Raw genomic sequence first — 12,410 nt, forward strand, 5'->3', positions numbered from 1 at the left:
CCTTTAAAAAATTGTATTCCTATGGGCAACTGGTCAACTTTTCTTCTGCGCAGGTTTTGATAACTCTCCCTCCATGACTCTCTGTAAAGTGTCCAAACCTACATGCTTCTAGTTGGAGATTCCTGGAATCCTTGACAAAACATTTTTTGGGATTTTTATCAACAAGTTTATATCATGGAGTTAAAAGGTAAAAAAAAAAAAAAATTTTTAAATTATACAGATATGAACGATGTAATGTAATGTTTATGGGGTTATCCCAAGATTAAAAGTTATCACCTAGGATAAGATTATCATCAGGATATGTGATAAGTAGTTTATTGTTGGGGAGTTCTGACTGCTGGTACCCCCACATATCAAGGGAAGTAAGGTCCCACATATAGAGTAAATGGAGCAGTAACACATATGGTTTGTCCCAGCTTCTTTTATCCTTTTAGGCTATGTTCTCACATGGGAATTTCCATGCGGAATTCCTCTTGGAATGTCAACATGGAAATTCCACTGCAGCAGAGTCCCATTGAATTCAACAGGATTCTGCTGCGCTGTGCACAAGGCAGAATTTCCGTCTTTCATGTCTGGAGAAAAGAATAAACCTGTTCATTCTTTCTGCTGGCTTCGTATGAAATGCATAGCCGTCTATGAGATGGTGCATTCCCGTGTGGTCATAGCGCCGGCATATTATGCCGACGCCCAAAGTCTCTGGAATGTCCACACAGAGACATGTGAACATGGAAATTCTGAAGACAACAGAGTACAGTGCTTAACAATGTTTAGAAGTCCTAGACAGAATAAATGAATTAAAGACCAGGCATATTCATCTATTATTAAGTTGAGTGCCATACTGAGATATTTGCCCTTATTTACTATTGGAGCTCTGTTTAAAAGTTTAGGTAAAAAAAAGTATAAGGAAACAAATTTCCCTCTATTAACGTTGCGCGCCAAAAGTTTCCATTTTTCCCCCAAGAAAGTTGTTGCTTTCAGCAACCTATTCGAAATGTAGGCCTAGCTTTCCACTTTTTCACAATCAGTCATTTTTAGCATCTTTTTCCCTTGCATTATTTTCACATATTAAAAGAGACATCAAATAAGTGAAAACTAATTTGTTTGATTTTGGGCACATTTCCAATGCACCAAAATTTACCAACATGGAAAAAGAACATTCACAAATATGAGGAAAAACTCAACAAAAATTTCATAAAAAAAAATTGATCCCATGAGGGCCAATCTTTCGGACTGAAAAATTACATCCTGAAGAATTCCTGTTCATACTGGAATCCCACTGTCTTTATCAGTATCTTGCTGCCAAACAAATTATGCCGTTTCTTATTTGGTGCCATTAAATGAGTACATCATTACAAAAAACTTTTGATACGTCATAATGACATATGAAAAGTTTCGATCGGTCGGGGTCTGGGTATTCAGACCCTGATTGATAAGTAGAATGAGAGAAGTGCACTCTTAGCGCATTTTCTTTTAGATTTGCGTAACATGACCACGAAGGTCTCATAATGTAATTATATAGGAACATCTCGGTCATACAAAGAACATAGCAACACACTTTTCCCGGCTTGTTCTAGCAATTGATCTGGGTTTAAACACTCCTCCAGCCAATCAAAAGCTGTTTTAAAGGGGTACTCCGGTGGAAACTTTTTATTTTTTTTATTTTTTAAATCAACTGGTGCCAGAAAGTTAAACCGATGTGTAAATTACTTCCATTAAAAAAATCTTAATCCTTCCAGTACTTATTAGCTGCTAAATACTACAGAGAAAATTATTTTCTCTTTGGAACACAGAGCTCTCTGCTGACATCTCTGTCCATTTTAAGAACTGCCCAGAGTAGGAGAAAATCCCCATAGCAAACATATGCTGCTCTGGACAGTTCCTAAAATGGACAGAGATGTCAGCAGAGAGCACTGTGTTCCAAAAAGAAAAGAATTTCCTCTGTAGTATACAGCAGCTAATAAGTACCAGAAGGATTAAGATTTTTTAATAGAAGTAATTTACAAATCTGTTTAACTTTCTGGCACCAGTTGATTAAAAAAAAAGTTTTCCACCTGTGTACCCCTTTAAGTAAAGGTACACTTTCAACATACATGTAGTGATATTGTTAATTTAAGCCTAGGCAGCCACAACACCTGAGCACATTTCATGAACAACCATAACTTCTGTAAGTTTACAGAAGACACATAGCTGACATCCTTGTTCCCAGGAAAGACTGCATTTACACAAGGTGGGGTCAAATTCTGTGGCTCCAAGCTGTCAATACACAGAATATAAATATATGTCAATATAAATATATTTGATTTGCTACAGTGTATGATACTGGATGAGTGAGATAGAAATTTGATTAGAAGCTTAAAGGGGTACTCCAGTGGAAAATTTTTTTTTAATCAACTGGCTTCAGAAAGTTAAACAGATTTGTAAATTATTTCTAGAAAAAAAATCTTAATCCTTCCAGTACGTATCAGCTGCTATATGCTCCACAGGAAGTTAAGTTGTTCTTTTCTGTCTGACCACAGTGCTCTCTGCTGACACCTCTGATTGTGTCAGGAACTGTCCAGAGTAGGGGCAAATCCCCATAGCAAATCTCTCCAGCTCCGGACAGTTCCTGACACGGACAGAGGTGTCAGCAGAGAGCACTGTGGTAAAACAGAAAATAACTATACAACTTCCTGTGGAGTATACAGAAGGTGATAAGTACTAGAAGAATTAAGAGCTTTTAATAGAACCAATTTAAAAATATGTTTGACTTTCTGGAACCAGTTCATTTGAAAAAAAAAAAAATTCTACCGGAGTACCCCTTTAAAGGAGTAATGCAGTATAATAAAACATCTCCTCATATATGGAGGCATGTCTACCACCACACAAAGCTGTGGGCAACTCGCCCCCTCCATGCATCTCTATGGGAGAGCCGGAGATACCCAAACGCTGTATCTATCTCCAGCTCTCCCAGAGAGATGTATGGAGAGGACATGTTGGTCACAGCTTCGTTGGTGCCTGTCATTTATGTTTGCTTTTTTGGTATATTTTTATTTATATGCCAAATTTATGCAATATGCAAAATGCAGTGAAACCTGTTTGAGAAGACCACACAAAATTGCATTGAAAAGTGTACTTCTATGGGGTTAGTCTTCTCAAAGAAAATGTCCACAGTGCATAATTTTGTATAAGCTGAACTGAAAATCCATCACACAAACTCCTTATGATAAATAAAAAATCTTTATAATATACTTTGATTAACCTGTTAAGGACACAGGGTGTACCTGTACACCCTGTGCCCAGTCCCGGTCTATAACCCGAGGTCATGCCATGACCCCGTGTCATAGCGGGTAGGTCCCGGCAGCTAACCAAAGCCGGGACCCTGGGCTAATAGCGTGCAGCACAGATTGTTGTTCAAAGTTGATCGCCTTGTCTAAAGTAACAAAAATACACTCCCGGCAGCTCAGTCGGGCTGATCGGGCCCATCGCGGTGAAATCGCAATGTCCCAATCAGCTAGAATGCTAGTGGAGGGTCCATTACCTGCCTCCGGCGCGTCCGATCGGTGATTGATAGGTCCTAGCCTAAAATCCAGGCTTGAGCAATCGACCGCCGATAACACTGATCATTGCCATGTTAATGCATGGCAGTGATCTGTGTAGAAGATCAGTGTTTGCAGTATTATAGCCACTAGAGGGCGCTATAACGCTGCAAAAAGATCATTTAACCCCTTCCCTAATAAAAAGTAAGAATCACCCCCCCCCCCCCTTCTCCGAACCGGACCAGTGGGATCACAATAGAGAATCCAGGTAGATTTACAGCATAGAAATTAAAATTTGTAATGCCAAGTGCAGTCTTAGTGATAGTCCACAACTGACTAGACGCGTTTCAGGGTATATAAGTAAACCCTTTCTTCAGTAGTTGACTACCGAATAAAGGGTTTACTTATACACCCTGAAACGCGTCTAGTCAGTTGTGGACTATCACTATGACTGCACTTGGCATTACAAATTTTATTTTCTATGCTGTAAATCTACCTGGATTCTCTATTGTGATCCTACTGGTCCGGTTCGGAGCTGATCCTGCCGATCCTGCCGCCCCAGTCCATAGCGGACTTCCAGTCCAGAGTGGACTTGCAACGACCCGGGGCAATCCAAGCACATCCTGCAGGTGCCGACACTGATGTCACACGCCACTCTCACGAGGTAGAGACATCCATCCCCGGTCTGTTGCAGACCTGACCTCTACGGCGGGACATTCCATCAGTCAGTGACACCTCTACGATTATCCATCCCCGATGCCTGCCAGCACCTGCAGTGACCACCTCAGTGCATCATCCATTCAGCTCCACGGCAGATCCACGCTCTAAGGACCGGTAATGTACTGCAAAACTGCCAGCTATCTGCCCTTATATGAAGACACTGAGAAACTAGCAACAGCGAACACCAATTGTAACACACTGAACATTGTTACACTCTAATCTACTAAGAGGAACATGTTACATTGTTGCATATTGCATATATTTTTCATCCAACCCCCTTTACAGTGAAAAAGACTGATTCTAAGGATACCATCCAGCAACTAAGTGTCTTTAACTGTTTCAGTACATATTGTCTTTAACTGTTTCAGTATATATTTAGTGCATTCTGTGATAGAAAATAGTCTCCTATACCAGTGTCAGTCCATTTATATTTTAGGTAAATTTATCTCCCTCTCGCAAGGGGCCCCTTGTGAGGTGGAATTTTTATCAGCTTATTAAATCACTATTTTTAATAAAATTATATACTTTATTATAATTGAAGCACGATTCTTGGTCCTTTAATTTTAGTTTAAATTATTTCATCCACTATACCATCCTTGAGGTCTGGTTATTTTTGTCTTTTTGTTTATTTAACATTGGCACCATAGGTATAGGTGCATTACCCCTTTGTCCTCAGTAGGTTATATAATTGTGAGCTTATTTCAAATAGATTCCCCTTTGGGAATCCAAAAGAACCCTAATTTCCCATATACTACTTATTGTGATTAAAAATTCCCATAAGCTTTATTGGTTTCTACACTTGTTATATTAAAATCAAACAGCGCTGTTTGCTCCAAATTATCCTTTTGATTATTGAATTTCCAGAGCAGACTTCTCTGCTAATTTCCTCCTTGCTTGTGAGTGCAGCTATCCTGTATGCCTGCAGGTCATACAGGGTTAATGCTTAGGAGCAGGAGCGCTGCCATGTTTAAAATATCCACTCTGCCCCCCTCAACATGTTTCGCTATGATGTAGCGTTATCAAGAGGTAGCGGGCAACTGAGCGTGGATGCGATGTCTGTCATGTTTATAACCTCCGTTTGTGACATCACTGATAGAAAGCAGGATGTGTTGTACAACCAATGAGCTGCAATTGTCAAATTGCAGGCAGCTCATTGGGTCAGCCCTTTTGATTGATGGGCTCTACCTCCATTAAGAGGAGCAGCCCTATTTTGTGACATCCTTCTCAGGTCCGTTAACCAATCAATTCATTTGTTTACTTCCTACGTCAGTGCATGACGTGAGTAGCGTAGTCTCGGCTGCGCGAACTCTTAATCTGTTTTCCTCGTCCCTGAGCTAGTCATCACGTGTGCGCACTCTCGTGTGCGCGAGCTGATAGATGTATGAGCTGTTGGATGTATTGAACGCTGTATGCGCAAACCGATGTGCGCACACTGTTAGAATCTTTTAAAGGTATATTACTCCATTAATCCGTCTCTACATTAGGACCATATGCTTTAATATTTAAATAGAATTGCATTTTTTCTTTTTATCTTTTTTACTTTTTTTCTTTTTTTAGGATAATTCTGGTCTAGAGTTGTGTAATGTCTTTTCAATGTTGAAAGGAGTGAGGAAAGAGGGGGGGGGGGTTGCGGATATTTTGAGGACTGAATATTTTGATGACTAAATATTTTATTGATAAACTAGTTACCACACGGGAAAATGAATTTTTTACCTTATTCACTATTCTTTAACCAATTAGGCTTCCTCCATCAACCTCCTCCTCCACGGCAGCAAGGCACACCACCCCCAACGAACACCCCCATCCAGCCCAGGTGAGTATCTTTTCTGGAGGGGGGGGGGGGGTTGGGCTAGGGTAGGGAAATCGAGTAACAATATTTTTGTCTTTATGTTCCCTTTAAACCAGACCCAACCCATTCATCAACCAACCCCCAAGGAGGCCTCCACACTCCAAACTATCCTCTTCACAGGTGAGTATTGGATCGACTAAACCATGCATATACACACACAACCATGTACACATATATACTCATATACATATATACATAAATATGCACCCATACACATAACCAAGCTCTAAGGATCTCTAATAGCTGTTGTAATTGATACTGGTATTACTTGGTTATTGTGATGTTTAAGTTTATAGGGCGCTTACTTGTTTAATTCCAACAGAACCCACGTTAAATTAATATGGGCACAACCCGCTTTCTAATCGTTCTTTTCCTTCTTTTCTTTGCTACTCATGACACGACATCTGCTCTTGTGTAGTTTAGTGTTAAATTTTGATTTTTGAACTCATTGTTAAAAATATATGTTGACAGAATGATGGACAGGCTAATTTTTAGAGGAAGGCGGAAAAAGTAAACCCTTCGTTAAGTCCATATGGGCTAAGGGTTTTGAGTCTATATATCCATGTAGCCTCCTCTCTCAACAATTTTTTGTCTAAGTTACCACCTCTCGGGCCTAAACTGGGTTTAAGAAAACCCCAAAACTTTAAATTTGACAAATCACCTTTATGTATCTCGCGGGTATGTCTAGCTAGAGGAGTATCGGCACCCGTTCTAATTGTGCTAAGGTGTTTAGAAATTCTCCTTCTCAGCTGTTGTGTAGTCTTCCCTACGTACATCTTAGGGCATCCGCATTCCACTATATAAACTACTCCAGTCGTCTGACAATTAATAAAGTCTCTTATTTCATATTTCCGTCCGTCTGTTACATTAACAAATTCCTTTTTTTTGGGCATAAATTTACAGAAGTTGCATCCTCCACATGGATAAGATCCTTTTACTTTTGATTTTAACCACATTGTTTCCGTTTTTTTCTTCTTTATAGTGACTGTGTACCAGGCACTCTTTTACATTTCTGCCTCTGCGATAGGTCACACTAGGACCCACGGTAAGTACCTCCTTAAGGTCATTGTCCTCTAAGAGGATCGGCCAATATTTTTTGAAAATCTCTAGAACCTGCTTGTTGCTTTGATCAAAGGTTCCTATACATCTCACTATTCGTGATTGTTCTCCAATCTTTTTTGGTCTCAATAGGTCCGCTCTTGGGGTGTCTCTAGCCCTCGCAAAAGCACGATGCAGAATCTTTTTAGGGTAGCCCCTAGCTATAAATCGATGGTATAGAAGTTTGCTCTCCTCCAGGAAAGCAACTTCATTTGAACTATTGCGTTTTGCCCTAAGGTATTGGCCTATAGGTATACCGCTTTTCAGAGGTCTCGGATGGAAACTTTTCCAGTTAAGGAAACTGTTGGTAGATGTGGTTTTTCTGTATACTTTTGTCTCGACGCTACCGCCAGGTTCGAAAGAGATCTCTAGGTCCAAAAAACATAGTGAGTGAGAGTGAATTTCTGATGTAAAGTGCATACCAATCTGGTTGTTATTGAGGTTTTGTACAAACTTGTGAAAAAGAGTGGTGGTGCCATCCCAAAATAAAAGAACATCATCTATATAACGCCCCCAAAATAAAATGTGCTTAGTGAACTCATCGTGTTCATCTGAAAAAACTATCGTGTCCTCCCACCACCCTAAAAATAAATTTGCAAAATTAGGTGCACATGCCGTGCCCATTGCCGTGCCTTTGTGTTGTAAATAAAAATGACTATCAAATGTGAAATAGTTATGTGTAAGTAAAAAGTGAAGAAGAGTGATAACAAATTTATTGTGATCAGTGAACTGTGTGCCTCTAGTGGTGAGGAAGTGTTCAACTGCTTTTATTCCCAAATTATGTTCAATATTTGTGTACAAGGCCTCTACGTCGAGGCTCGCAATCTGTGTGCCAGATGGGAATGTGATCTCTTCAAGCCTGGCGACAGCGTCTCTAGTATCCTTTATATATGAGGGCAAGGAAGCCACAAAAGGTGATAATATCTGATCTACATAAAGGCTTATCCCTTCTGTTAAGTTGTCATTTCCCGATACTATCGGGCGTCCTGGTATCGGATCCTTTTGTTTATGAATTTTTGGCAACGCATAAAACGTTGCCAGAGTAGGTTTTTCATTCATCATTGCTTTGTATTCATCTTCTGTAATCATGCCTTTTAGTTTACCATCCACTAGGATGTTTTTTAACTCTATAATATATCTGTTTGTGGGGTTAGAGTCTAACCTCTTATAGGTACTTTGATCTTTTAAGAGTCTTAACACCATATTTTTGTAATCATCTCTCATCATTATTACTATGTTGCCCCCCTTATCGGAGGGCTTAATGACTATTTGGTCATTTTTTTCTAGTTCTTGAAGGGCTTGGTTTTCTTTCTTAGTGAGATTACTGTTGTGTCTACTAGGTTTTATCTTTTCGATTTCCGAACATACTATTTTAACAAAAGTGTCTATATTATTAAATTGATTGAATGTTGGTGTTGTTTTACATTTAGGCTTTAGAGTAGAGAAAGGTGGGAGCACCCCCGACCTGACTCCCGTCTCGTTCTCTTCCAGAAGATCCGCAAGGTTAGTTATCACTTGTTCATCTCTCCTTCTATCTTCACTCGAATCGACTGAATTGTTTTTGTGTACTTTGTGCAAGGCAAGCTTTCTCGCGAAAAGGTTAATATCTTTAACCCACGTGAACGGGTTAAAGTTCGGGGTAGGAGTAAACGATAACCCCTTCCGTAAGATTGACTCCTGGTCTGATGTTAGCTGTATTTTTGAAAGGTTGCATATCTGCATTTCTCCATTTTTCTCTAAGTGGGTCTGGGATGTAATGGGTTTTGTAGGTATCCCCATTTCTCCCTGTCTCTCAATTGAATACCTCCTCCTAAAAAATGGGGTTGTGATTGATTTATACCTCCTCCAGGTTGTGTATGTGGATGAGTAACCACTGCCAATTGTTGGTGGTTTCGGAAATCGAAAAGATAAAACCTAGTAGACACAACAGTAATCTCACTAAGAAAGAAAACCAAGCCCTTCAAGAACTAGAAAAAAATGACCAAATAGTCATTAAGCCCTCCGATAAGGGGGGCAACATAGTAATAATGATGAGAGATGATTACAAAAATATGGTGTTAAGACTCTTAAAAGATCAAAGTACCTATAAGAGGTTAGACTCTAACCCTACAAACAGATATGTTATAGAGTTAAAAAACATCCTAGTGGATGGTAAACTAAAAGGCATGATTACAGAAGATGAATACAAAGCAATGATGAATGAAAAACCTACTCTGGCAACGTTTTATGCGTTGCCAAAAATTCATAAACAAAAGGATCCGATACCAGGACGCCCGATAGTATCGGGAAATGACAACTTAACAGAAGGGATAAGCCTTTATGTAGATCAGATATTATCACCTTTTGTGGCTTCCTTGCCCTCATATATAAAGGATACTAGAGACGCTGTCGCCAGGCTTGAAGAGATCACATTCCCATCTGGCACACAAATTGCGAGCCTCGACGTAGAGGCCTTGTACACAAATATTGAACATAATTTGGGAATAAAAGCAGTTGAACACTTCCTCACCACTAGAGGCACACAGTTCACTGATCACAATAAATTTGTTATCACTCTTCTTCACTTTTTACTTACACATAACTATTTCACATTTGATTTTTATTTACAACACAAAGGCACGGCAATGGGCACGGCATGTGCACCTAATTTTGCAAATTTATTTTTAGGGTGGTGGGAGGACACGATAGTTTTTTCAGATGAACACGATGAGTTCACTAAGCACATTTTATTTTGGGGGCGTTATATAGATGATGTTCTTTTATTTTGGGATGGCACCACCACTCTTTTTCACAAGTTTGTACAAAACCTCAATAACAACCAGATTGGTATGCACTTTACATCAGAAATTCACTCTCACTCACTATGTTTTTTGGACCTAGAGATCTCTTTCGAACCTGGCGGTAGCGTCGAGACAAAAGTATACAGAAAAACCACATCTACCAACAGTTTCCTTAACTGGAAAAGTTTCCATCCGAGACCTCTGAAAAGCGGTATACCTATAGGCCAATACCTTAGGGCAAAACGCAATAGTTCAAATGAAGTTGCTTTCCTGGAGGAGAGCAAACTTCTATACCATCGATTTATAGCTAGGGGCTACCCTAAAAAGATTCTGCATCGTGCTTTTGCGAGGGCTAGAGACACCCCAAGAGCGGACCTATTGAGACCAAAAAAGATTGGAGAACAATCACGAATAGTGAGATGTATAGGAACCTTTGATCAAAGCAACAAGCAGGTTCTAGAGATTTTCAAAAAATATTGGCCGATCCTCTTAGAGGACAATGACCTTAAGGAGGTACTTACCGTGGGTCCTAGTGTGACCTATCGCAGAGGCAGAAATGTAAAAGAGTGCCTGGTACACAGTCACTATAAAGAAGAAAAAACGGAAACAATGTGGTTAAAATCAAAAGTAAAAGGATCTTATCCATGTGGAGGATGCAACTTCTGTAAATTTATGCCCAAAAAAAAGGAATTTGTTAATGTAACAGACGGACGGAAATATGAAATAAGAGACTTTATTAATTGTCAGACGACTGGAGTAGTTTATATAGTGGAATGCGGATGCCCTAAGATGTACGTAGGGAAGACTACACAACAGCTGAGAAGGAGAATTTCTAAACACCTTAGCACAATTAGAACGGGTGCCGATACTCCTCTAGCTAGACATACCCGTGAGATACATAAAGGTGATTTGTCAAATTTAAAGTTTTGGGGTTTTCTTAAACCCAGTTTAGGCCCGAGAGGTGGTAACTTAGACAAAAAATTGTTGAGAGAGGAGGCTACATGGATATATAGACTCAAAACCCTTAGCCCATATGGACTTAACGAAGGGTTTACTTTTTCCGCCTTCCTCTAAAAATTAGCCTGTCCATCATTCTGTCAACATATATTTTTAACAATGAGTTCAAAAATCAAAATTTAACACTAAACTACACAAGAGCAGATGTCGTGTCATGAGTAGCAAAGAAAAGAAGGAAAAGAACGATTAGAAAGCGGGTTGTGCCCATATTAATTTAACGTGGGTTCTGTTGGAATTAAACAAGTAAGCGCCCTATAAACTTAAACATCACAATAACCAAGTAATACCAGTATCAATTACAACACATATTAGAGATCCTTAGAGCTTGGTTATGTGTATGGGTGCATATTTATGTATATATGAGTATATATGTGTACATGGTTGTGTGTGTATATGCATGGTTTACACAACTCTAGACCAGAATTATCCTAAAAAAAGAAAAAAAGTAAAAAAGATAAAAAGAAAAAATGCAATTCTATTTAAATATTAAAGCATATGGTCCTAATGTAGAGACGGAATAATGGAGTAATATACCTTTAAAAGATTCTAACAGTGTGCGCACATCGGTTTGCGCATACAGCGTTCAATACATCCAACAGCTCATACATCTATCAGCTCGCGCACACGAGAGTGCGCACACGTGATGACTAGCTCAGGGACGAGGAAAACAGATTAAGAGTTCGCGCAGCCGAGACTACGCTACTCACGTCATGCACTGACGTAGGAAGTAAACAAATGAATTGATTGGTTAACGGACCTGAGAAGGATGTCACAAAATAGGGCTGCTCCTCTTAATGGAGGTAGAGCCCATCAATCAAAAGGGCTGACCCAATGAGCTGCCTGCAATTTGACAATTGCAGCTCATTGGTTGTACAACACATCCTGCTTTCTATCAGTGATGTCACAAACGGAGGTTATAAACATGACAGACATCGCATCCACGCTCAGTTGCCCGCTACCTCTTGATAACGCTACATCATAGCGAAACATGTTGAGGGGGGCAGAGTGGATATTTTAAACATGGCAGCGCTCCTGCTCCTAAGCATTAACCCTGTATGACCTGCAGGCATACAGGATAGCTGCACTCACAAGCAAGGAGGAAATTAGCAGAGAAGTCTGCTCTGGAAATTCAATAATCAAAAGGATAATTTGGAGCAAACAGCGCTGTTTGATTTTAATATAACAAGTGTAGAAACCAATAAAGCTTATGGGAATTTTTAATCACAATAAGTAGTATATGGGAAATTAGGGTTCTTTTGGATTCCCAAAGGGGAATCTATTTGAAATAAACATATAAATTTAACCCTCCATATGCTGGTCTTACCAGGTATGGTGAATATAATTGTGAGCTGCACATACTCTTTCTTCCTAATTTACAAATCTGTTTACATTTCTGACACCAGTTGATTTAAACTTTACTTTCGTTTTAGA

At 39.5% G+C, this 12,410-nt stretch overlaps 1 protein-coding gene and 1 long non-coding RNA gene across 5 annotated transcripts in view; one reads left to right on the plus strand and one right to left on the minus strand.

Annotated features, from left to right (window-relative positions):
* Nucleotides 1-12,410, minus strand: part of MAP7 (microtubule associated protein 7) — a 193,194-nt gene that overhangs the window by 143,459 nt on the left and 37,325 nt on the right. The gene's annotated exons all lie outside the window — the stretch shown is intronic.
* Nucleotides 5,975-7,130, plus strand: LOC130362336 (uncharacterized). The gene is made up of 3 exons (XR_008891364.1): nt 5,975-6,048; nt 6,141-6,204; nt 7,067-7,130. It is a non-coding gene; the product is annotated as an uncharacterized LOC130362336 (long non-coding RNA).

This window comes from Hyla sarda, chromosome 3 (assembly GCF_029499605.1).
Source record: "Hyla sarda isolate aHylSar1 chromosome 3, aHylSar1.hap1, whole genome shotgun sequence".
NCBI lineage: Eukaryota > Metazoa > Chordata > Amphibia > Anura > Hylidae > Hyla > Hyla sarda.